We start from the raw sequence: 25,525 nt of genomic DNA, 5'->3' as shown, positions 1-25,525 counted from the left end.
TGTTGTGTTTTGTTCTGAGCTGTTCTGTTCGGAGCTGTTCTGCTCTGTGTTCTGTTGTGTTCGGAGCTGTTCTGTTCTGTTTGCAGCTGTTCTGTGCGGAGCTATTCGGTTCTTTTCAGAGCTGTTCAGAGTTGTTCTGTTACATTTTATATTTTCAGAGGCGCTGAAGTGTTAAACATTCCATTCTAAGCTTTTGTATAAGTAATTTATTTGTGTATATTGTCCTGGGGCAGACAAGCAGTTGGTCCACACTGTGTGTTTGTACAGAGTGACATCACCAACTAGTGGCCTGGCATGCATTTTACAGCATTTTCGGTCAATTTTTCACGTGAACGGGGATCGTTGTGATGCCATTTTTACCAGACTAACTAGACCATCATCATGTTAACAAACCCTTCAGATCAACTTGTTGCCACACAGATAGCAGGTTATAAAAGAGGGCAGTAACAGTGGCGCTCTGCAAACAGATAGTGGCTTGATCCGGCTATCAATAGAGGTGTAGCTCAAGCAAGTTAGGGAGGGGGAGCGTGTGGTTTAACTGCTAAAATAGATTTTATCAAGCAGGCTCCTGTTCTCAGACAAGAGGGGTGATAAAAGACAACAGTCTTCTGTCTATTCAGACTTGCTTCAGCATCAAAAAGTGGACAAAAGTTGTGCTAGATCAAGCACACATTGGGCTTTGACTTTGCGGATTATTTTGAGTCTATCTGTTTATTTCTACTACGAAAGGTGGTTGTTATCATTAGGAGCAATCACATTGATTATTAGACAGGTTGGGCGGTCGTGCATGAGCTATCACCTTCCATAGATGCTATAGCCAGGGAAGGGTACTGCACCTGAGCCAAAACCCAACCCAAACATATTTGACTAAATATTCTTTGCCCTCTAAATGCTCCCATTTGATAGCAGTGAAAGGAGAGGGAATACTCACAGCCAAGACAGATGGCAAAGAAATGTAGCGATAAGAGACTTTGGGAGCGTGTTCACAGGAAGTGGAGGGGAGGGGCAGGGGGACACACAAACTGCTGAATCAGCTCCCATCACACTGCCTATTCCAGAGTGTCCCAGAGGGAATGGTTTTGCTCTCAAGGCTCCGTCACACTCTTTATAACGTTGATGGCGCAGGGGGCTCGAAGCGACAGCAGGGGCTCATATTACCAGGGTGGGGCTGCTGGTGTGGATCCTCATGAAGAAAAACAGGAGCTTGTTAAAGATCAGACAAATAGTAATACTAGGCATTTTCTATGTAGTCAAATATGCTTCACAATAAAAAAAAAATGTGAGATTAATACAATACAGAAAGATTGATGTTGACCACCGTGTGGAATAAATGAAATATTACACAAAATAAATAAAATAGGTCTTCTCAAGCCTCAATTACACAAAAATGCCCCCTCGGCTAATAACTTGTTGCCAGGCAGAGTTCACATGGCTCAATTACAACTGCTCCATAGGCTAATAAAAAATGTTTATGCCTCAAATATACTTTATGAGACAAGTTTATGGACACATTCATTTTTTTTCATCGTAAAGAAGGCAAATCTTGACCACTGCAATTTAATGCAGTCGCCACATTTATTTCCAAATGTGTGAAACAAACACCTCTTGTCCTTGGCTCCGTGTCTCTCACGTCGCCACCCTATGTTAAAACAATAGGGGGCACCGTGTGCGGAAGGTGGAGGCTTTCAGGCGTATGACAGAGTGATATTAGAATGACTCAGATAAACCCTTTCTTATTCACTTTTCAGGAAGGAAGTTGATGAATGCCAGGAAGTGGGGAAAAGCAAAACATGGCTGAAGGGGCTTTGAATTATATGGAGAGTCTGCTGCATGTTGCTAGGCAACACTGATGATGTTTAATAACCACATGACCTTTTTCTCCTAGCGGCACCCCGGCTCATATTATACGACTATTAATATACTGTACACTCACTGGTAATTAGATCCAACACAAAAACATATGAATGTAATACGTGCTGATACTAAAGATTATGGCTAGCATGCTGCTCCTCTCAATAAGTTAAATAAAGTGATCAAAATATGAAAAGCACATAGCTGCAGCTACAATAAGAAGTGTTCTTTCCGCAGATAAAAAAAACTATAGCCTGCAGCAATTCATAATACTAACAGTCTTTCACATACGAGCTCAGAAGATAAGCCCGCAAAATTAGTATTCCGTCTCCCATCCTGCAGCTTCATCATGCACGCGTTCTCTTGTCATCTATTCGTCTCCACAATCAGCACTCCCTCCCCCCCTTTTTTTATTTCAGTCTGAGTCTTATCTCTTTTTCAATCTGCTTCGTCCTTCATTGCTTCTCTTTGTGTGCCACACACTTTCTCTCCTTCTCACCTCTTCTTAGTGGGAAAGACGGAAAAAACATTGATTCCAAGCACTGACGCTTTATATTAGTTGTGGTACCTTGACTTTATCTGTGTTTATATGAAAGCACAGCTACAAACCCTTACAAATAACAACTGTCTAATCTGTATCGTCACAGAAGCTCGGATCCTGTATTAAATGTAAAAAAAATATGTCATAAATTTCTGAAAATGAGAGAATCAGATCTGGATAATTGAATGAATCTATATAAGAGTCAAACTGTTGCCCTTCTGTAACCTTTAAGAACCTGGCGACATTTCGTGTGTTTTTTTTCAAGCCATTTTTGTTGTGTTGAATGAAGGTCTAATTTGGCAGAGGATATTAATTAAATTTTTTTTAGAATTGTGATCTCAGTTCCGGCCGCATGGTGGTCTAGTGGTTAGCATGTTGGCCACACTGTCGCAGTCTGGAGACCTGGGTCGATTCTCCCTTGGCTTTTCTGTGTGGGGTTTGCATGTTCTTCCCGTGTGTGCGTGGGTTTTCTCCGGATACTCCGGTTTCCTCCCAAATTCCAAAAGATGCATGTTAGGTTAATTGGCAGGTCTAAATTGTCCATAGGTATGAATGTGAGTGTGAATGGTTGTTTGTCTATATGTGCCCTGCGATTGGCTGGTGACCAGTCCAGGGTGTACCCCGCCTGTCAGTTGGGATAGGCTCCAGCACGCCCCCCGCGACCCTAATGAAGAGAAGTGGCATAGAAAATGGATGGATGGATCTCAGAACCTAAAAATGTACCAAAAAATACATTGAAAATTCCTGGGACGACTGTATATCTTCTTTTCCATCCGTTTTTTGGAATATGATATTATATGATATAATATTTAAAGAACTTGTGTCATAAAAGTGTAAACATGTGTAAAACAACGTGTATGGTGTGTACACCCAGGATATAAGAAAACCCCAGGCATTTTAAAAAAAACTGGTGATGCAGGCAGACAGGTGTGCGTCTGAGACAGCTGTCATAGATTGATGTGCACCTCCCCAGGTGTTACCTCACTCAGGGAGGCGCAGCGGGTGCTGCATTTTTCTTGTGTTTGAAGAAACTACACTTTCATGCGTTTCGATACAAGTCAGGTTTCGGTTCCAGTTTGCATGTTGGGTCTTGCCCTTAAGGTAGACTCATGTCGGGCCTCATAGTGCTTGGCATGGAGGGATGCTCTCACGTGTGTACTCCTTGCATCGCAAAAGCTTGGCAGTGCCAAGACTCAACTAAGGAAACGTTGGCTTGATTTTGACTGTAAAGACAGATACGAGATAGATCTACGTTTAATACATACGTCATCACGCTGTGACATTCACCCAAGGTTTAGTAGTTAATGCCATGCACCTAGCACACTAAAACACTATTACTGTATATGGAAACATGGTAAAATGACTCTGCGAGAAAATTAGCCAAAGCTAAAGATAACCAACTCTGCCACAGTAGCTACAAGAGTATTTTTTCTCACATGTACTGTAGAGAGAAACAACTTTTACACAAGTCACTACTACAGTGAATACATAATACTTCACCACTTTGTGACATTGCCCCAAGTTTGAGTAGTTGATTTCATCCAACTTAGTGTACTAGCATTAACATGCTAAAATGCTAATATACAGAAACGATCTGTGTCAGAGGAAAATGACCTCAAGCTAATTCAGACCTGCCAACCTTGAAGAAATTTTACGAGTGGCTTTCATGGCTTGGATCCACTTAGACCAGGGGTGGGCAAACTTTATGAATCGCGGGCCACACTGGGTTAAAAATTTCGCAGAGGGGCCGTCTATATATAGGTGGTTATCAAACAGAACAACATACTTACTCACGGTGGTACGAACAATAACAATACAACACATCCACAGAAAGTTAATGCCTCACATAAATCAACTAGTATTACTACTACTACTACTACATGGGTGATGGACAACAACTCACTGCTAAACATAACACTTAACTTAGACTGTTATTTACAAGTGCCCGCAAGGCATGCTGGGTAGTCGATGAACGATAGAACATTGGATATCAAGAATATGTTAACGTCCCTCCTTGTTCACTTGCCTGACAACCTCCTCAACATATTTTGAAATGAAGCAAAAATGTGGCAAACACAGCGACATGTTGGGAGAGAGAGTACCACCAGCTACCCAGCGTGGGTGTAATTTTGGCACGGGTGTTGTGTGTAGACGTTGATTTGTATGCCCACATGGTGCAGTGGGTTGGTTACATTGTGCATCACTTGTGTGTTGACGTGTTGTGTTGTTTGGTTCGCTTTTTTGTACAGACTACAGGGCATCCGCACCTCATCTGAGTATTTCCTGTGTGACTCAAGCCTGCCACAATAGCACTGCAAGTCATGCCAGCTACAGCTTTCAGGTTAAAGGTTTAAAAACAAGTAATTTGGAAACGCCCGGTGGGCCGGATTAAGACACTTGACGGACCTAATGTGGCCCGCGGGCCGCAGTTTGCCCAACATTGCCTTAGACCACAGGTGTCAAACACAAGGCCCGGGGGCCAGATGTGGCCTGCCACAACATTTTATGCGGCCCGCGAAACCCTTGGATTAATGCATGTCAATAATGCACTTCACCTTTGCCCTTCGAAATGTATTTGATGTGTCAATTTGACCGAAAAATTGTACTGCATGCAGTTCTTCTAAATGTCAGTATTATCTAATCATGCAGCAAGATATTCCAAGCATTTTTCAAAAACAAATACTTGAATGTCTGCTTGTCACCATGACATTCTCACTTCACTTCTCATTTCGAAGCAAGTTATCCATCAATTTGTTAGTAAAAATATAATAATCTAACGCTTGAGCAACTGTGCAATAATATTATGAGGTTATAATCATATTTAGATCCATAAAAACTGACAGTTACAAGTGTCCCTCTGAGGGCAGCCGTAACTGCGATGTGGGCCTCAATGAAAATGAGTTTGCCCACCCCTGCCTTAGACTCATTGAAAAAAAATTATTCAAAATATTTTTTTTAATATATAAAATTATGTAAAAAAAAAAAAAAAGGTAATAATTTACTAAATGCAATATTTATTTTATGTTTCAAATAAATACAAATAAAAAATATTTAATCAAATTTAACATTTACTTTAGAATTATTTTCAAAATAATTTCATGAAATTATCATTTAACATGACTGGATTTATTAGTATTTAACGCTTGTACGGCCCTTGCTGGTGACTTGATACATTTACATACAATGAAGGAACAAGCGGGTATATTGTAGGTTCCTGTGGGCACGTTTTAAAGCAGACCTCTGAGCACAGTAACCCACACCTGCTGGTATCTGCTAGACAGGAAGCAGCACACACGCAGATCTGGTTTCACTTCCCCTGCCAGCTCAAAAGCAGGAAGAGTGCACTGATAAGCCTCGAGAGGCCACCGACAATGACGGCCTTAAAATACACCAGGAAAGAAGAGAGCATACGCTTTGGTCTGATGAAGAAAAATGAGCCTTGAACGTTTGCTCATGTGACAAAATGAACTTATCAAAAATAACTTATCGTGGCGGCTTATTGAGACAGATTCCCTCTTTGTGATTTGCAGTTAGTCACCACTTCCCCCAACATGGGCACCAAAGATCATGTGACTTGGGTCGCATGGTAAGGATGTCCTGCTGACAGCGACACTTCCGGAAGGAAAGCACATGAAAGGTTAGATGGTATTTTTGACTTCAGAGATGGGAAAGAATGTTAACTGTGGGGAATAACAAGGCTACTTATCAATGGAATTAACTCAATCTAAACATTTTGTTCCTTCAGGGCCCGTTAGCTAATATTTAGTTATTAAATTAAGTTTTCAAGACAAAATACTTGACTTTTTTCCCTACAGGAAACTCAAGATTAAGGATAAAAAATGGAGGAGGAGGATGGTATCATCTTAAGCATCCAATCAGGTTGCTTAAGATTGCAATTGATTGGCAACCAGTCCAAGGTGTACCCCGCCTCTCACCCGAAGACAGCTAGGGTAGGCTCTAGCATACCCACGACCCTAGTGAGGACAAGTGGCATAGAAAAGGCATGGATGAATGGATATCAAGCAATTGTTGTGACGCCTCGTGGCATCTTAACTAACATTTATAGTCCACAGTTTATTCCTTTATTTGGTTAAAAAAACAACAAAAAAAACATGTTTTCAAGTAATGGCAGAATTGTTTTTTTTCGACAAACTCTTACAATCATTTTGACGGAATACTTGCTTATAATAAGTACGTTTTTTTCTGTTTTTGTTGGGGGGTTTTTACTACAGTACTCCCGCTTACTGACTCATTTGTCCTGAAATGTTATAATTACACATGCAACAAAAATAATTCTTGCTAATTATTTGAAATTATTCTCATTAAAAAACAATGTATTTTCTAATTCATTCTATTATTTATATTATTTTATTGAGTTTATATTTTTTTTTATTTTGACTTGTTTTTATGTACCATTGTATTAAATGTGACATCTGAAATAATTTCTGCTAATTATCTGAAATTGTTCTTTATTATGAAACTTTTTCAAACTGCATATTTTATTATTATTCCTGTCAACACTATTTATATTTATAAATTATTGTCAAATTAAATTATTATATTATAATTACATTATAAATGATTAGTTATTTTATTCATTTTTTAATTATTTATTTGTAATAATTATTTTCAACATTTTGAAACTCAAATTTGCCATAGCAATACAGATAGATTGCAGTCCTGTAGGGAACACTGTTCTGTATTAAATATAAATCCAATAATAAATAAATAAAAACAGCGTCATGTGTTGGGACCTGCACCACCCCCAATCTCTACTTTCACAGCAAATAAAAAAAAAAAGAAGGTTTTAACGGCGCTGAGCATCGATGACAAGTCTAATGACTAATCGGTCAGTCATCCCTCAAACTCTGCTCGACTCTTTTCTCTTTTAAACAAATGTGCCCCCCACTCCCTCCCCCTTCACTTTACCACAAACGGAGCATGGCCAATTAAGTGAGATGAGCAGAAAAGCTTGGGCTTACTGGAAGTGCACAAAAGGCTTTTGTGGAGCTGCACCAAACTGACACACACTGCCTCAACGTATGGGAAAAGATTAACCATGCATACATTATACCACTAGTACTGTTACACTGCTATTACTTCATAACAACATGCAACTAGCGTGCCTCGCTCTACTCTTTGTCTATACTGGCAATGCATCATGGAGGATGTACTTCAAGTGCACGTTTGACTCGTTTGAGTTTGCTGGAAGCCGAGTGAAGATACACTGAGGTTTACCTCCTAAACCGAAAATAGAGAAAACATAACAGTGAAAGGTGGAGAGGAAGCACAGATAAGAGTTGGGGGGGTGGTTGACACAAAGAATGCCCCACCCTGGTCCATCCCTTAATGGGACAAAGAAGAGGAAAAGAGCAAGAAAGGGTGACAAGTGGCCATGTCTGATCCAAACAGACAACAGCTGAATGGTCCACTATGTCACCTTTGTGCTACCAAAGCATAGAGTACTGTAAAAGTTTCACATTTATATTTGTTTGTTGTGTATTATTGTCCGTATCAATTATTACACATATTGGATATTTGTTATGTTTTATTATGTTATGTTAATTCCCAACAGAGGGGAATTATTACAGGTGAAGATATTCTTGATTGTGAGATTTTTCTCTATTCAGATTTCATGTAATTCACCTTTATATCATTTAATATTTTATTATTTATATATATTTATATATAGGGGAATTATATATGGAGTCAAATTTATATTTACACATTTTTATTACAATTTTCGATATTATTTTATATATTTATATGTGAACTGTATCTATTTATAGAGTAATGTCATATTTGTTCTAAAAAAAGATGAATTATTGCATTTCAATGTGCTATGGTGCTATGTGTGATTTGGTTGTATTTGTATATTTATATTGTTCATATTTTACATTGCATTATGCATGTGTATGTAGTATTCACTATCCCATTTTAATTTTCGTAATGAATTATTTCACATGATTCCAGATATGCATGTATTCGTCATAATTACATTTATATAACGTAATTGTCTATAAGGTATATTAATAATGTAAAATATTATCAGAACATTTTTATTATTTATATAATTTTATATTTATTCTCAACACAAGGAAATTGTGTATATTATATTTTTGTACATGTTTGATCATTCATATTTCTACATATTTATTCTCAACCCAGGGGAAATCTTGCTTTCATTCCCTTCAATGCGTCTCATTCAGTGACTTTATATTGTGGTTCTATCATGCAAACACAGAACTCCCCCCCCCCCCCCCCCCCCCCCCCCGCCGCCGCCGCCGCCGCAGCAAGAAAGTGCAGACGTGTGCTTGCAAGCATGCAAACACAAACAGATGTTGACATGCATACCAGCCGTTGTTTGATGCCCTCCGTATCATGCTCTGATCTGCACCGGGCGGTGTGAAACTGCATAATACAGCAGGAAAGAGTAGTATGTGTACATACTGTAGCACATAAGGTTGCACTGTGAAGCTAAATCAATTCTGGCATTTCACTGACAAATGACACCTTCTCCCAGCTGAAATGCAGACAGTAAATCACAAATCTAAAAGCAATTACCAGTCATAGAACATGTGAGATTATACAATACACACATGCCAGAGACAAGCTACATCGTTGCACATATTCTTGACACGCCGCCAATGAAACAAGTGTTAAAGGGTCATAAAAACACACGGTAAGACTCGTGTTCATTTCCCCACTTCCGTGATTTATGTGTCATTTACGGGGAAATGGGGCCCTTGCCGTTTTTTTCTCCGCTGGTCCGAGGAGGGAAAAGGGTTGTTACTTGGTGGACGGGATTTTTCTTCGCTCTTGCCTCTGCTGTGATCATGACATTGGTGATCTATACAGTCATGTTTTTCCACTACCTGGGACAGCCCACCCACAGATAGCGTGTGCATGCGTGTGCATGTGCGCAGACAACACTACCCAGTGAGGTTTCTATCATTGTGCAATGTTCATACCATAAGCCAAGGTCTTCAGTGTAATTTATTTACAAATACCTGTACTAGAACAACAACAATCTTCATATTCTGACATGAATTTAACATTTTGCATTATATAACACTTCAGAGTGAGTGGGGGTGGGGGGTGGGGTTCTTTAATTCCCACGTCCATGGACAATCATGAGTAAGACTATGAGATGACCAAGGCCCATGATCATGGCCTACAAGAAAACCCAACGAGACCATGATAAAGACCCATCACAAAGCCACTGAGAAAAGCACTTGGGCCCATAAGAAAGGCTCATGACAAAGACCCGTGATCCAGTCCCAAGAGCAGGGACTTAGGGTCAGGGTCAGGGTCCATGAGCAAAACTCAGGAGCTTGGCTCATGAGCCACGTCTGTGAGAAAGACCCATGACCAATGCCCATGTGCAAGCGCCATGAGCAAGACCCAAGAGATGAGCAAGGCTCAAAGCAATCAGCATGGTCCATAGCTAAGGCCCATAAGTCAGGTTATGAGTAAAGGCCATGAGATGAGCAATGCCCACTAGCAAGACCAGTGAGAAAGGGCCATGAGATGAGCAAGGTCCACAGGCAAGGACCAAGACAAAGGCCTATGAGATGAGCAAGGCTTATTGAGAAAGACCAATGAGAAAGGCCCAGGAAATGAGCAATGCCCAAAGACCAATGAACAAGGCTCTCCAGCAGGGACCATGAGAATAACCCATGAGCAAGGTGCAAGAGAAAGGCCCATGAGACAAGGCCTGTGACCAATAGCCACCACCAAAGCCCATGAGCAAAGTCCATGCCTCAACCACTAGTCAGTCTGTCTTCTTTCCTTGATTCATTGGTCTTCTCACTCTCTTCTATATCAGATGACTCCTTCAGACAGCTCAGCAATTTATGCAATAGTTCACAAATAGTTCACAAATAGTACCATCATTGGTGGCCTATTTTTTTCCAGTGGAATTTGTCCTGTATTTCCAGTAATTAAGGATGCATACATACAGTCTTGGCTCAATGGGTACTTCTTGAAGGGACCCCCACCCGAACCACCCCCTCCCCTCTTGTGAGGACAAAGATTCCTCTGTAGGCCAACATTTGGTTGTGAATGAACCGCGACTGAAACCCCAAACTGACCACTTTCTGTTAGAGTAATAGAGCAAGAAAAACCTGCACCTGTGGCTTTTCTGTCAACAAATGACAAGCGATTAGTGATCTCTGTTGTGTGGGGGCGTGCACGCACACACACACACAAAAACTAGACTGGAATTTCTGGTTGACCCCCCCCCCCTTACCCAAACAGGTGCTTATTAAGAACACAAACCTCTTTTTTTCCTTCTTGAAAACTAGAAAGACAAGGAACACAGACGGAGATCTCTTCCAGACCACCAACTGACAACATTTTTTATATCCCTCTTGTTGAAACCCCCCCCCCCCAACAAATTCAACCTCTTTTGTGTTGTTTTGTAAACTGTTTGTACTGGAAACAGAGTTCAGCTCTGTTAAAATTTTAAAATAAGCACTGAATAACTTTGTTGATGCTAAAATAAAGGTCAATCCCAGGGGTATCCAAAGTGCGGGCCAGGGGCCAATATTCTTATTGGCCCGCGGTACATTTGAAAAATATAACAAGAAAACTAAACAAAAAAACAAAACACACAACCACAGCAAAAAATGAAAAATCTGTAGTAATTTTACAAGAGTAAAGTCAAAATGTTAAGAAAAAAAGTTGTAATTTTAAGAGAATAATGTCATAATATTACAAATAAAAATAATGTCATTTTAGTACCACAAAATTTAAATACTAAAGAAAAAAATTTGTTTTTTGTTTTTTTTAAAGTCAGAATACTATGAGAAACAAACAAAACAACAAAGAAAGTTGTAATTTTTGGAAAATTTGCTTGTGGAGGAAGTTTAAAAAATAAAGTCTAAATATTATGGGAATAAATAATAATAAATAATTACAAGAAGGAAAATTACAAGGCGAAAGTTGAAATAGTTATAAAATTAAAAAAAAAACACAGCAGAAATTGAAAAAAAAGCGCTGTAACTTTTACGAGAATAAAGTCAAAATATTAAGAGACAAAAGTTGTGTTCTAACAAGAAAAAGTTGCAATTTTACAAAAATAAACTTGTAATATTACGAGGAAAAATAACGTCATTTTGTAGCAAAGAGTTGAAATATTAAAGAAAAGTCATAATATTATGAAAATAAAAAAAAAATAAAGTTGTAATTTTTGGAAAATTTGATTGTGGAAGAAGTAAATATATATTATGTTTTTTTATATTATAAATATTACCTGAATGAAGTCAAAATATTATGGCAATGAAGTCCCAATATTTAAAAAAAATTTACAAAGATTATTTTGGAAGGTTTAAATTTCTTAGCATATCTACAGTACATGTGTTGCTTTACAAAATATCAAAAGTGGCCTTTGCATCCTTTAATTTTTATGTGGTCCTCACTGAAAAAAGTATGGACACCTTGGGTCTTACCCAGTGGCGGAGCGGAGTGGCTAAGGTGAGACCATTACTCACATGGGTTGGCAATAAATTGATACCTGAATTGTCTAGATGGCCAGTGGAGTGGCCGGAGAACCACCCCGTAGCTCCGCCACTGCTTTTGGATCGTCTATTAGAGCAATTAAAAGCTGAGCAGTGTGCCGAGGACATGTTTTCAATGCATAGTTTCTGGATTCTGCTCCCCAACATGGCAGCCAAACCCGTGCAGGGCATAATACGGAAGTGGATGCCGATCGGCACTCCTGTTTTAACTCTGAACTCCTTGGTTTACGTGCCCACTCATGCTGCTACAGAGCGCTTCTGTTATTAAAAGATTTATGTGCTGAATCACGCTTCAGAATTTAAGTCAAAGTCAACATTGTGAGAAAAATTTACCAGAACCAACCAAAGTAATCATGGAAAACTGACCTACAGCTTGCAGTTCATGAATAATGCGGTTTTATTGACAGCTCCTCCACACGGAAAGTTGTGCGCTGCAGTGAAACGCGTCCAAGCGGAAACAGCAGTTAGGCTGAACTAATGCAACACAGAGCTGCGTTTGTCAAAATTGTCCTCCAGCCGCTGGGGTGGCCGCAGAGTGACCAAGGGTGAGCGTGGCCACGCCTGGCCACCCCAGAGCGCTGCCACTGATGCTATCAGTCTTAAGTTTTCTATTCATTCATATTTACATTTGGGTCATTTAGACAGTGTTTTAATGTGCTAGCATGTAGGCTGAAACAAACAACAGCTAGCTTTAGCATGTAGCAATCACACAACGAGAAACATAATTTGCATTGTAGTACTTATTTTAGAGGTGCTTTGTTTGTTTTCGCCATCCTGCAGTCTCTAACAGAGAAAAGTAATTTAGTTTAGTTTCGATGTTGTTATCTAACAATATGGTTTTCATATGAAATTCACTTGCAAAGGCTAAGTCGTGAACCATATCAGGTTTAGTGAAGGGGTAGAGTGACTTTTTAAAAACAAACTGATAGTGTATCTGTGCCAAATAATTCTGTTAAAGCTAAGCTGGTCTGCTGCTAGCAAAGTGTAGAGGCCTTCACAGCAAACTCAACTAGCACAGTTCATTTAATCACAAACAAATAGAGGTGATTCATTGCCATCATCTGTGGTTACATCCCTGATAGATGACCATGATCATATGAAAAAGTCATTATCACTGAACTGGTAATCACTGTGTTTTCATTTAGCATCCTAACATTTGACCTCCATTCTGCGTCTCATAACAGCTATAAGAGTTGCTTGTGGACTGGTAATGTGATCTCCTGGGCAGACGGCTTCGCAAGTGAGCGGACATTTTTCTCACAATCCCACAGGGCACACGCGTCTGAATTATTAAAGCAGACACAAAGCTAAATCATTTATCCTGAGCTGATACTTTAAGATGACCTTTTATTTTGGTTAGTGGGAATAATTGTCCCACTTTTGTAATGCTGCCTCCTTGACTTTGCATGATGCAGCAAAAAAAAAAGCCAGTGAATTTCTTCCAGCTGGTACGACACACAGGAAGTCCGTTGGAGCGAAAATAAACGCTAGTGTGTGTGTGTGTGTGCGTGTGTGTGTGGTCGACCATCAGTGTCATAATGGCTGTAAGTGCCAGATGTGTCCCTGTTACATTATAGATGATAGTTTGGCATCACAGTGTTAATGTTTCAGTGTGTTCATTCAAGAGGGAAACGCAATCAAAAGACTTATCTCTATTAATACTGTTCGTGTTAACCAGTATAAGCGATTGCCGTTGGCTTGCTAGGACTCTCAGCCAGCAGGGCGCAGTATTTTGTGTACAAAGGACTTTGATTTGGATCTAAAAGTGGTGTTGTTGCATTGAATCCTTTTTGTTTGTGCTCTTTGAGAAGAAGAATTGAAGATGTAGACTGCAATGTTCGCTTCTTGCGCTAGCTTTACCTGTCGTATTTGTTTTAACGTTTTCACATTTTGTATTTGTACTTTATTTGTACTTTATTCATCCCACAGCGGGGAAATTCACTTGTTACAGCAGCAAGCAAGATACGCAAGAAAAAATTTGTGGGTTAGATTTGCGTGACAGTTAATGTTAACAAGTAAGATGCGTAACGTTTATTACATAGACCTCGTCATTAATGCTAATAGTGTTTAAAGTGCATTTTATTGTTTTTAACTGATTGATTTTAGACTAGAAGTTCCAAGTTAAAATTTCAACTAAAATTTCCTGTGCAGTCGCGGTTAATTGGTTCCAGACTCGACCGCCATAAGTGAACTTCCACAAAGCACAATTCAATATTAATATTATTATAATAATATTATTATACATTAATATTATTAAACAGAATATTTTCATAGTTAGAGCATGGAAGCATAAAAAAGCATAGCATAGAGCAGGGGTGGGCAAACTTTTTGACTCACGGGCCACATTGGGTTAAAAAATTTGGCGGGGGGGCCGTCTATATGTAGGTGGCATCAGGCAGAACGACATACTTGCTCACGGTGCAGCGAAACGAAAACACAACACATCCGCAGCGAGTTAACGCGTCACATAAATGAACAACCCAGCACTAAACATAACACATAACTTAAAACTGTTATTTCCAAATGCCCGCAAGGCATGCTGGGTAGTCCAGCTGCAACAACAATATGAACTATGAACAATTCGGAAATGCCAGGTGACGCTTGGTGGCCCTGACGTGGACCGTGAGCCGCAGTTTTCCCACCCCTTGCAAAGAACATAAAAAAACAGTTTCAATCGGCCAGGCCTACATTGAATAGTTAAAATTGCGTGTGTTAACGTTCAATTAAAGGGGTGGGGTGGGGGGGGTAAATGCTTCAGTCTTGTCTTCTCTCTGACCACAGCTATGTCTCATGTCTTTAAAAAGTAATTCTGATCATAAAACACGCACATACTGTAGTCCAGCCACTTCATTAAAGTCGAAGCCTTGCTTCGAGTCAAAGGTTATCGATTCCCTGAACACAATGCATTATTATGTGAACAACACCCACCAAATGTTAAATATACAGTACGTATGATTCAGGGTGGGTTCTCAAGCAGGGCGCGCACGATGTTGGTAATCATAATAGTTATCTCCATAACGACGGTCATTAAAGCAATGGAGAGGTATTAATGTGGCATTTGCTGATGAGCATGAGGCTGATTAGAATGCAGATGAGGCTGCCAGAGCAGGGCCTTGTTAGTTAGGCGAAGCTGGCACATGTAAAACCGGTTCAGACACAGCGCTGGGATTACAAGCTGGAAAAGACAAAAAAAGACTCATTAAGAGTCTACTCAGGCTTACATGTTTGTTTGGACTTGTGTTTGCTCTCAGACTGCAGCTTCTCTTTTGCGGGAAGCTTCTGTGGTTTTGTATTTTATCCCCCACTTATCCTCTTACATATTTCATGATTTTGGACATGCTGGAAGGGTGTTTTTCTGCATGCAGGCTCTACCTGGCCTCTTGGCTGGAACACTGCTGTCGTTGTTCTCAAGAAGAGACGTGTAAACAAAGACTGTGGCACACCTGAGACTTGGACGCTTTTGTCCGCAAGCGACGCCTCGGCGGGCGGACGCGTCGCCTGTAAATGGACTTTGACTAACCTGTGTGGAATTTCAAGCTTTAGTGGTCGGGTTGCATGTGAGAGGGAGACGACATGTACAATGTTTGACAGGACTGCCGACTGTAAAGCAGAGACCCTGAAAGAGAAAAGACACACTTTAAACAGCCACAAACTAATGGCATGCTGTTAAATGCTCTGTTTTGCTGGTAAATAGTCCCACAAAGTCTCACTTCTTAGCATCCTTTCATTGAGGTACCGCTTTCAATCGTACAGTGCAGTTCCCTTGTGCAGGATGGAGCGCAAAGACTATGAAATGACGTTTCACACAGAAAAATTTCAAGAAAATGTACAAAAAAGCTGGAAAGACACTAAATGCTGTCTATACGCAGAAAAATATGGAAGCCAGTCCACTAGTTGGGGATTCACTTTGAAAGAAAACACCACACGCATGTGCACCAACTGTTTTTTTTTAAATACGCTTTGTCGCTGTATGTGTGTTGAAAATTTCCCATTTTTATCAGTTTTCAATTCAAACCAATATTGCTTAAACCGACCCATAAGTGCTGTGTTGTACATGAGCAATGTGGGTGTAATAAAAATCCTGAAAGGAAAACTGCACTTTTTCATCCACAATACTTATGTGAGACATGAACACACGTCTTTCTTTTTTCTGTCCGAGATATAAAAACATTTAAAAAGAGGCAGCTATTAATGGACGTAACGGACACAACTATTCCTCCTTTAAAGCCTTCTGAAAAAACCAACAACCGCCAACAATGCTCCATTTACATATAACGTGACCTGCATGTTAACCAAGCTACAGCGACATCGACTAGCTTCACCACACACTCGCTCACAACGCCTCAGGCCACGACCGAAAGGTAAAGCTACATATTGGAGCTGGTGCCACTGCTGCTGTTTTTGTTTGGGTTTGGAAAAGTTAGGTGTAGCGTTTGTTTCTCTGTTGCTATGTGAAATCAATGCGCCCAGGAAAGAAATTCCGGTAATGCTTAAAATGACCAAAGTGTGGCAACATATTGTAAGTATTACATGTTATTATGAATGTGCGTGTTACTACATGGTCACAGCATATATCTAAAATCATAAATCATCCTTGTTGGAGGTTTTTTTAATAGCGGGCTGTGTAGGCAGAATAGGTGTGTCCCATTACATGCAATAATTAGCTGCCTCTTTTCTTTTTTTTTTTTTTAGCTGTTTTTATATATTTAAAATGCAAAGAAAAGAGAAAGACGTGTGTTCATGTCTCACATAATGATTGTGGATGATGGGCAAAATTTAAAAAAACGTCCAGTTTTCCTTTAAGAAGAATACTTTAATGGGAGTTTAATATAGTATGGTAGTTTACGGTTAGAAAAAGGCAACATCAAGTGTTTACAAAGTTCCTTTTGGCCTTATTTGAACCTCATGGGGTCGTAGGAGGGAAGAGACGAGGCAAACAAGGAAGAGGTGGTGAAGAAGAAGAAGAATGTCTGGGAAACAAGTGTGATTCACATGCTACTCATCCTCATGACGCTCTTCTGTACAGCCTAGCCTCAGGCGCTGCATGTGCGCCGGCTTTGTTTGGCATCCAATGGGGGACAACCCTTCCTCTTCCCCCGCTGTTGTAATTGAACAACTGTACATTCGGGCTTCTCATGACCAATCAAAGCTTTATAGTTCATTTGTGCTCCACATGTGGAACAAAAGCTAGGAATCCATTATTTGGTTTCTTGTTGTCACAAGCACACTTGACACAGGTGGATGCACACACACACACACACACATTGGACGACAGTTTAACTTGTCCCCCATGACCACACACACACACACACACACACACACACACACACACACACACACACACACACACACACACACACACGCACTACCGAAAATGTGACAAGCTGGAATGTGTCGTTATTGTCTGCACAAGGGCCTGTTACAGCCTTTTAGCCTGTTGTCCGAGTAAGTGAAAGCAACACAACAAGGAAGGCCACCAACTCTGTTGTTACGTAATAGTAACGATTCATAGTTAATTGGGAGTAAAATGGCCAAAACATATTGTTGTCAGATTTGGACTCTAAGCGAGTATACACACAGGAAGCAAATGTATTTTTGTGTATGGTCGATGTCATGACTGAAAAAATTAATTTTGTTGTTTTTCAAATAAAACAAAATAAAACCATACAATTACGACATACCATACATGCTTTTCGGGCAGCGATGGGATAATGATCAACTCACTACCACCTCTGGAGGATGAACATGGTGTTACAATGAATGCACTGAAGTACAGTATTTCTTTTTCAGAGGTATATTCATCAAATAAATAGAATAATAATGGGGTAAATTAATGCATAAATAAATATTTGCCTTTTTCTTTTTTTTACACATTACTTACTTAATTTCTCCATGAATAATGCATAAATAATAGTGACAGGCCCTGCGATTCGCTGAAGACCAGTCCAGGGTGTACCCAGCCTGTCGCCCGAAGTCAGCTGGGATAGGCTCCAGCATGCCCCTGACACCCTAATGAGGAGAGAGGTATAGAAAATGGATGGATGGATAATGACAGGTGGTGGGGCCATTGGTAGTGTAGCAGTTCACATAGCTGATATTGTAAAACTCCTACATCAAGTGTTGGGTATGGAAAAACCATAACATTCTGGAGTGGATCCAGGGTGTCTTTGTACTTTTGTTACAATGGGCAATTAGTAGAATAGTGGTTCACACAGCTGACTCTAGAATCCAATGTAAAGTGGGAGGACATGGAAAACGCTTATATAGCCCAAAAGTATGACAATAGGCTGCAAACTTGTGATCTGTGCAAACAATAAGTAATGCTAGCTTCATCAGCAATTATTAATTACAAGTGTCAATGATTTAGTGTTGATTTACTAGCTTGACTTGTTAAATATATTTAATGCACCACTCAGCCAACTGCCTCACACACCCCTTGAGTCCTGCTCTGATAACTGAGACCTGTTCTGACCTGGACATCTGTAGACTGCAAATGCATTTGGCAGATGGCCTCCTCTCGTGTGTGTGCTTGTGCGTGTGTGTCTGTGTAAGGCATGTGAATCTGTGAAAGCTCATGTTTGCGTTTATGTGTGTCAGAGCAGCAAGTCACTGCTATAGGACCAACAGGTCATTGAGGTGATCAGAGAGGTGCCAAAACACCATCAGCCAATCACAAAGTGACCAGCCGGTGTCTTTAATCCCGCACGCTGTTATGACACTTGCCTGCACAGCAGCAACACAGTAACTCATTTAAATGTTTCTTTCCATATTTCGAGGCACCGTGCACCGTGCTCAGAGTGCACATGCAAATCTGTCGTTCATCCATCCATTTTTTATGCCGCTTAATCGTCATTAGGCTCACGAGGCTATGCTGGAGCCTATCCCATCTGAAATTGGGTGGGAGGCGGGGTACACATGGACCGCCAAAACGGTAGTGTCATTCCCAATTCAACAGGTGGTCTTGTAATGAATATAACCTTTTTCCTGGATCGAGTCTGCGTAGCACCACTGGGTCTAATCCAGTCATATCTATCCTAAACCCTGGAGGTACGCTGGAGGACCAACCAAAGGCTAATTGTATGAAACATGTCCAGGATTAGTTATTTATTAGAATTTTTTAAACTTCACAATCCCTTGGGCCCGATTTAGTCCTATAAAAAAGCGTCTACCTTCACAATACAGGGAAAACAAGTGATTTTAGGTGTTTAGCCGATTTTAGCCGACGACACAAGCCCGACCCGGACCAAGAGCCACAAAAGTAGGGGTAATGTGGTGCCCAAAGTGCGGCTCGGGAGCCATCGGTGGCCCGTGGCTCATTTGTCATTCCATCACTGCAGAAACAAAATAAAATGTAAAAAAACAACAAAAATGATAAAAATACAACAAAAAGGCTCAATGAGAAAACGCTGAAATGTTGACACTAACAACCAATGACACAAAGCATATATTGTATATCTATAATTTTCTCGGCAGATATATATATACTGTATATATATATACATGTACACAGTATCTGTATATATACTGTATATGTATATATATGTGTGTGTGCGTGCGTGTGTGTGTATATATACAGTATGTGTACGTCTTGTGCAGGTTCACGGCCGAGACCAGGGATCTTGGTCTAAAAAAGGTTGGTGACCACTGTAATAGGCCATAGTCAACCAAAACCAAAACAGTGATAATTTATTAATTATTTTATTTTTGAAAAACCGCGATACAGTGAGGGTACGATCTTCGGACCACAATGTGTCCAGGGACAACTGTATCTCCATTTTTTAGGGACCTCAATGGTTAATGAAGCTGAATCCCTCCTTTTTCACTGCAACATGACTTGAAATAACACACGTGCTAATAAGAGCTTACCTGTCGTATTGCACAGTCTCCACTTTGCTGCAGTGATCTGTTTTCTTGCTGTCCTAAGTTTCCTCCTGGACAAAATGGGTCTCCTTTGACCGGTACTGTGAAGTGGAAAAGTGACATTAATAAATGTTTCCATGATTTTCTCTATTTTATTACCATTAAAATGTAAGCGACCAGAAGTTTTGATGCAATTATATATGAGCAACGTTGATGGCGTAAACAATACTGTAGAAGTGCGCCGAAATGCGTGCTTTTGTGTGTCTTTCATAATCAGAGCCTGTCCAGGCAGCAACAGGAATGCGACAATGGCTGCAGAGAGAAATATCGTCATCCGAAACTGGGTAGGTGATTAAAAGGGAAAAAAAAAAACACATTGGGTGGGTTTTTGCGTGCGTATTGTTTGCGCATGTGCAGTGCAACCATGGCAACCAAAGAGAGTAAGAGGGAGAGACTGTGAAGGTGGGTTTAAGGTGGGTCTAGTCGGTGTCTGGCTCTCAGAGGGCTACGGTTACACAAAAGGGGGATGGGGCTATAGTTTGGAGGGGTGGATGTGAGGAAAGGGGCGGGGGGGGGTCACCTTCATGTGTTTGTAAGAGGTGGCAACCTGCGGAGAAGAAAGGGAGACCCGAGGGAAATGGGATGTGTGCTCTTTGTAACTGTAAACTGACTGCAAATATGACCTTTTGGAAAATTTGACCTTCTTTTTAGAGGCAATTTAAGGCTTGACACAAAACGGACTCAAGCGTCATTTTGAAGCTTGAATACACTTGACACTTTTGATAACAACCCTGCCAAGTGTGACCTAGCCGTATGGTACGTTGTTTGGTACCCTTTTTTCCAGGTAGACACTACTTTTATTGCTATGATGTCATTCCGGGTTGTTTTCCGGTATAAACGCCACTGACTTGAATATGAAATGGGGTGACAAAGTTGTCCCAGCAATGTTCCGCCTTCTGAGATAGTACCATAGAAACTGAGGCAGCGTGTGTACAGAAAGTGTGACTCACACCTTCTTCCGGACAAATACATCAGATCTTTTTCGGCCATTTTGCGGCATCTCTGTATGAAAGAGGCAGCGATATCATGCTTCACTGAGAACTGTGTGAAACGCACAGACGAAGAAATCCCAGCTTTACTCTTTCTGATTAGCCAATTTTGCAGGATCTCTATGTGAAAGAAGACAGTTGCACCAATATTCTGCTTCACTGATTCTGCCTGACCTTCTGTTTAGTTACCTGACGCAGGTATCGCCACTACACAGCCTGCAATGGAAACGCAAGCCTCATCTGGAGCTGTACCGTGGTTAACTTAAGTGCACCGCTTGGTTAAAACTTCAAAAGCGGAGCGGGTGGTGAGTGGTCACATGCGGGCCAAGCAAACAAACACCTTTTGGTGTCGGGTCAGGATGTTTTTATGGGCCCTTCTGTGGTGATGGGAAGTGACAGAGTGAAGCAGACTGAAAAAAGAGCACAATACCTGCTTTGTCAATTAGCCCCGACCAAACAATGTGACCTCCTCGCTTGGCCATCGGGTGAGAGGTCATGTCATGTGACCAGGCTTGACTAAGCTACTCTTTTTCAAGACATTTTGGACTGAAACACATTGTACAGCTAAGATTGTTCCTGATAGGAAACTGTCATATGATTTTCTTGTTCACAACCAAATCAGTGGCTTAGCGAGATTGCGCAAACACTACTTAATTCTTTCGTGCCGTCGTATTTAGTTATGACCTTGACAAATGTGAGAATTTATTATGACAAAACGAGAAAAGATTTGTTCATTTCTTATAGGCATGGCTGCCAGCAACAAGTATGGGGCAGAACAGTGTCAAGCTCCACTTGTGCGTTAAGGACTTTTTGTAAGCATGTCTGCTAGCATGTTTGGACTGGAGCGGAATAGTATGAAACTCGTTTTTTACATTATGGACTTAGTATGCATGTCTGCTAGCATGTTTGGACTGGAGTGGAATAGTATGAACATCCTTTTGTACATTATGGACTTAGTATGCATGTCTGCTAGCATGTTTGGACTGGAGTGGAATAGTATGAACATCCTTTTGTACATTATGGACTTAGTATGCATGTCTGCTAGCATGTTTGGACTGGAGTGGAATAGTATGAACCTCCTTTTGTACATTATGGACTTAGTATGCATGTCTGCTAGCATGTTTGGACTGGAGTGGAATAGTATGAACCTCCTTTTGTACATTAAGGACTGAGCATACAGTACATGTCTGCTACCATGTTTACGAGGTTCAATGTTGCAATGGATCAGACACAAGGATTAATGGTAATTTGTAGGGATGCTCCAATCGATCGGCCACCGATCAAAAACGTGATGATCCCAATAAACGCCTTTCAAAGCCAATCACAAATCGGCTTGTGGTGGCAAATCCTACATGTCTGCCGTGTCACATAAGGTTGCCAACAAAATGACGTGTCTTGCATTGAGTTTGACAGAGGCTACGCCAATCAAATCCAGCGTGTTTGAGCACTCTTTTGCCAAATCTATCTATTCTTGCATCTTTGTTACACGCGTTGCCTTGCTGTCAATGGCTGTACTTTGCATTGGCGGCAGCCAGCAGCTAGCTTATCTTGAGCTGCAAAATAATTATCAAACAGTTTATCGAACAGTGCATCAAATTAAATTCAGGTTTGTGTCAAATAGTACAAAAATTGTTTCACACAAATAAAGGCAAATAAAAAAAAATAAAATTCGCCCAAATGTTTATTTTTGTAGTAATTAACTGTTTGACAGAGCCTCTTGGAATTGTCTAACGGCGCCCCTGACCAATACCTAAGTAAAAATGTGCAGTTATTCCATGTGATCAGTATCCGTATCGGTATCGATCTCATTCATGGATGATCGGTATCAGAATCGGCAGCATAAGACCCTGATGGGAGTCTCCCTCGTCATTTGCATACAAAAATTCATGACACAGCCTTTTTCCACACTGCATTTCTGAGATAGTTGTGCTAGTATGCCCTGAAGGAGTTAATCTGTCTGTTGCGAGCTTTTAAAAAAAGATAATCTCACTTGCATAATTTGCTCTCTGAGCACTCTCACTTATCCTCTGAAGGGGAGATAGCCAAGGTTGCGTGTGACCTGCGATCATTAGAAGTCAATTTGTTGCCACTTTGCATTATAATCCTCTTCTCTCCTGCTGAATTGAATTTGAGATGAATCCCCCTTTTAATAATTCAGTCAGTGAAAAGGCCAAGTGCAGCAGGCTGTCAATGCAAACCACTGGACTCTGCCTTATCATTTAGATCCACGCAACACGTAACGTTCCACGCTGACAAACGCGTGTGTTTGATTGTGCTGCAGAGGTTGGGAAGACGGGTGTACCCGTCACACGTCCTGGAGAGGTGTCAGGAATATTTCATGAAGCTGGCTCTCCTCCAGCTGCCACTTCATCTTCTCCTCACAGACAACCACGTTAAGTTCATTCAAGTAAGTGTTGTCTAAGATGAGTGCCTTCATGTGATTTATGGTATATGCCGCATGCACTGTTACGACAGAGGGAAGTACAGTACGTTCTGAAGTGCAGTGACCTGGTTTTGATCATCGGTTTACACAGCAATAGCGTTCTGGAGTCTTAAAATGCAAAGTCAGCGTTTTGGAAATTGTGTTGTGTTGTGTGTGAAACTGTTTCCATGAAAACACTGAAACAAACGTGTATCATGAAGCATGCATCTCTAGAAAAACTAGTTGTATTTCACGTGAAAACTAAAATCAGTTCTCAAATTTTCAAAATACAGCCTTGACGTTGGACATGTATCAACTCCCTACTGCTGCATGAGGATGAAAGTGGTACTACACATTACAGTGATCTCTCAGCACTTGGCGCTTTGAATTTCGAGGCTTCACTCGATCACGGTTGATCAAAAATATGTTCATTAATAAATCAATCAATCAATTCTGTGTTTATTAGTTGAAAACAATGCATTTTTAAGCAAAATTGTACATTTTTTCCTAAATTAAGCATTTTCAAGCATAAATGTGGCTAAATGAATCAAAATACAAATACAAGGCATTCAGAAGATGCATTCAAGGATGTGATGATATGTATTACTCTACACTGGTCACCAGTTGACCGGTGGAAGTAAAAAAAGAACAACAACAAGGAATTCTCCCAACGCTAACGTGTGAGTCTACAGTATATTATGTCTTCTTTATGTCTTATTTTCTCTTATTATGTCTACTATATTGGGTAATACCAGTCTAAAGGTGACTATAGGGGTGTTATTTCATGCCTAGAGGGCTCTAATCATGTTAAACCGTATTTAGAAAGTCGCACACAGATTTTCCATGCTCTAACTACAAAAATATTCCATTTATAAATGAGGAATCCTACTTCACGGTCGGGTCTGGAACCAGTTTACCACGATAAACGAGGGATTACTGTATACATTGACACTAACTGTTGTTTTATGAATTATCTATTTATTAGGCAAGAAACCACATTAGTTAGTGTGTCCGAATAAGTATCGTGACAATACAACTATTCTATATCAGGGTTTTAAAGTGGTGTATCCTCATAATAAATGTGAAAATGATGAAAACGGTCACCTGGCAACCACAGATACAGATACAAGTTAAAGGTTTGTGCATGTATGTCACTGTCAAAACAGTAATGGGAGAACATTGCACTGTCGTAGAATGGCCAACTACTGGCATGGCATGTGTATTATACTGTACGTCTTGTATTTACTGCGAGGTGACCTTCCTTCCATATGTCCATACACTATTTCTAAACATACACACAAAACTACTTTTATAAATTTGACAGGTGGTCTTGTCGATATAGATACACCCCCTACTTTACTGGCTCCACTCACTGCTGCACCGCTGTGTCTCATTCATTCACTTGGAACCTGTCACAGGACACAAACACACCATCTGGATACTAACGTTCTTAAATGCTGCATTTCAATGTGTTTTTAAAAAGGGTGGGGTGTTACCATCTATGGTGCAACACTACTGTCAAGGTTAAAAGGTACAAAAGTGTTTTTTTTTTTTTTATTTCTAAGAGTATTCAGTGGTCCAACTTGACTCAGGGCATTCAAAGTAGTCCACAGGGGGTGAAAAAAGGGGGGTGGAAAGGGGCTGCAAAACCCCTTCTGTATACCTCCAGGCAGCCGCCACATCAAAAGGCTTCATGGTGATTACTTTTAGACTTAAAACTGCACAAATAGCGCCTAAATGTTTCATGTGTAATTCATTCATTAGACACGTCCACATACTGTACTTGCTATTAGGACAAAATCTTTGACAGGAAACCTACTTGTAGCAAGCTAATTTGGATCAGCATAATAAATCTGGAATCAAAAGGTTGGTCACTTCATTTAAATATTTGAATCTACACACACCACAAATTGCCGCCACCCAAGTGAGGATAAGCGGCATCGAAAATTGATGGATGGATGGCCACATATACTTTGATCTGTTTACACTGGTCTGGATCTGTATCTTCATTAAAATGTAATCAATTCATCATTTACACTCCAAACACAAATGAATTCCAAGCTACACATACCACATTTCATCAAAATCTGCACAAGCTTTGGTATGATCTGTGTTACAAAACTGATTCCTGATTCTGGATCTGGATTAAAAAAAAAAAAAAATTACAGTCGTCCCTCGCCACTTTGCTGTTCAAATTTCGCGGTTTCACTCGATCAAGGTTTCAATATATGAATTAATAACTTGAGTTGTTTTGTGGATGAATACGGCCTATTATTAGCCA

At 40.3% G+C, this 25,525-nt stretch overlaps 1 long non-coding RNA gene across 1 annotated transcript in view; it reads right to left on the bottom strand.

Moving 5' to 3' along the window:
• Nucleotides 1-12,329: 12,329 nt before the first annotated feature.
• Nucleotides 12,330-25,525, bottom strand: part of LOC129169730 (uncharacterized) — a 34,199-nt gene continuing 21,003 nt past the window's right edge. Inside the window, exons 2-3 of the long non-coding RNA XR_008566466.1 lie at nt 19,780-19,874; nt 12,330-15,529 (exon numbers count right to left, since the gene is read on the bottom strand). This is a non-coding gene — a long non-coding RNA (uncharacterized LOC129169730). The remainder of the gene's footprint in view (nt 15,530-19,779; nt 19,875-25,525) is intronic.

The sequence above is a fragment of the Dunckerocampus dactyliophorus genome, chromosome 17 (assembly GCF_027744805.1).
Source record: "Dunckerocampus dactyliophorus isolate RoL2022-P2 chromosome 17, RoL_Ddac_1.1, whole genome shotgun sequence".
Taxonomy (NCBI): Eukaryota; Metazoa; Chordata; class Actinopteri; order Syngnathiformes; family Syngnathidae; genus Dunckerocampus; species Dunckerocampus dactyliophorus.
This window is presented reverse-complemented; position numbering and strand designations above follow the sequence as displayed.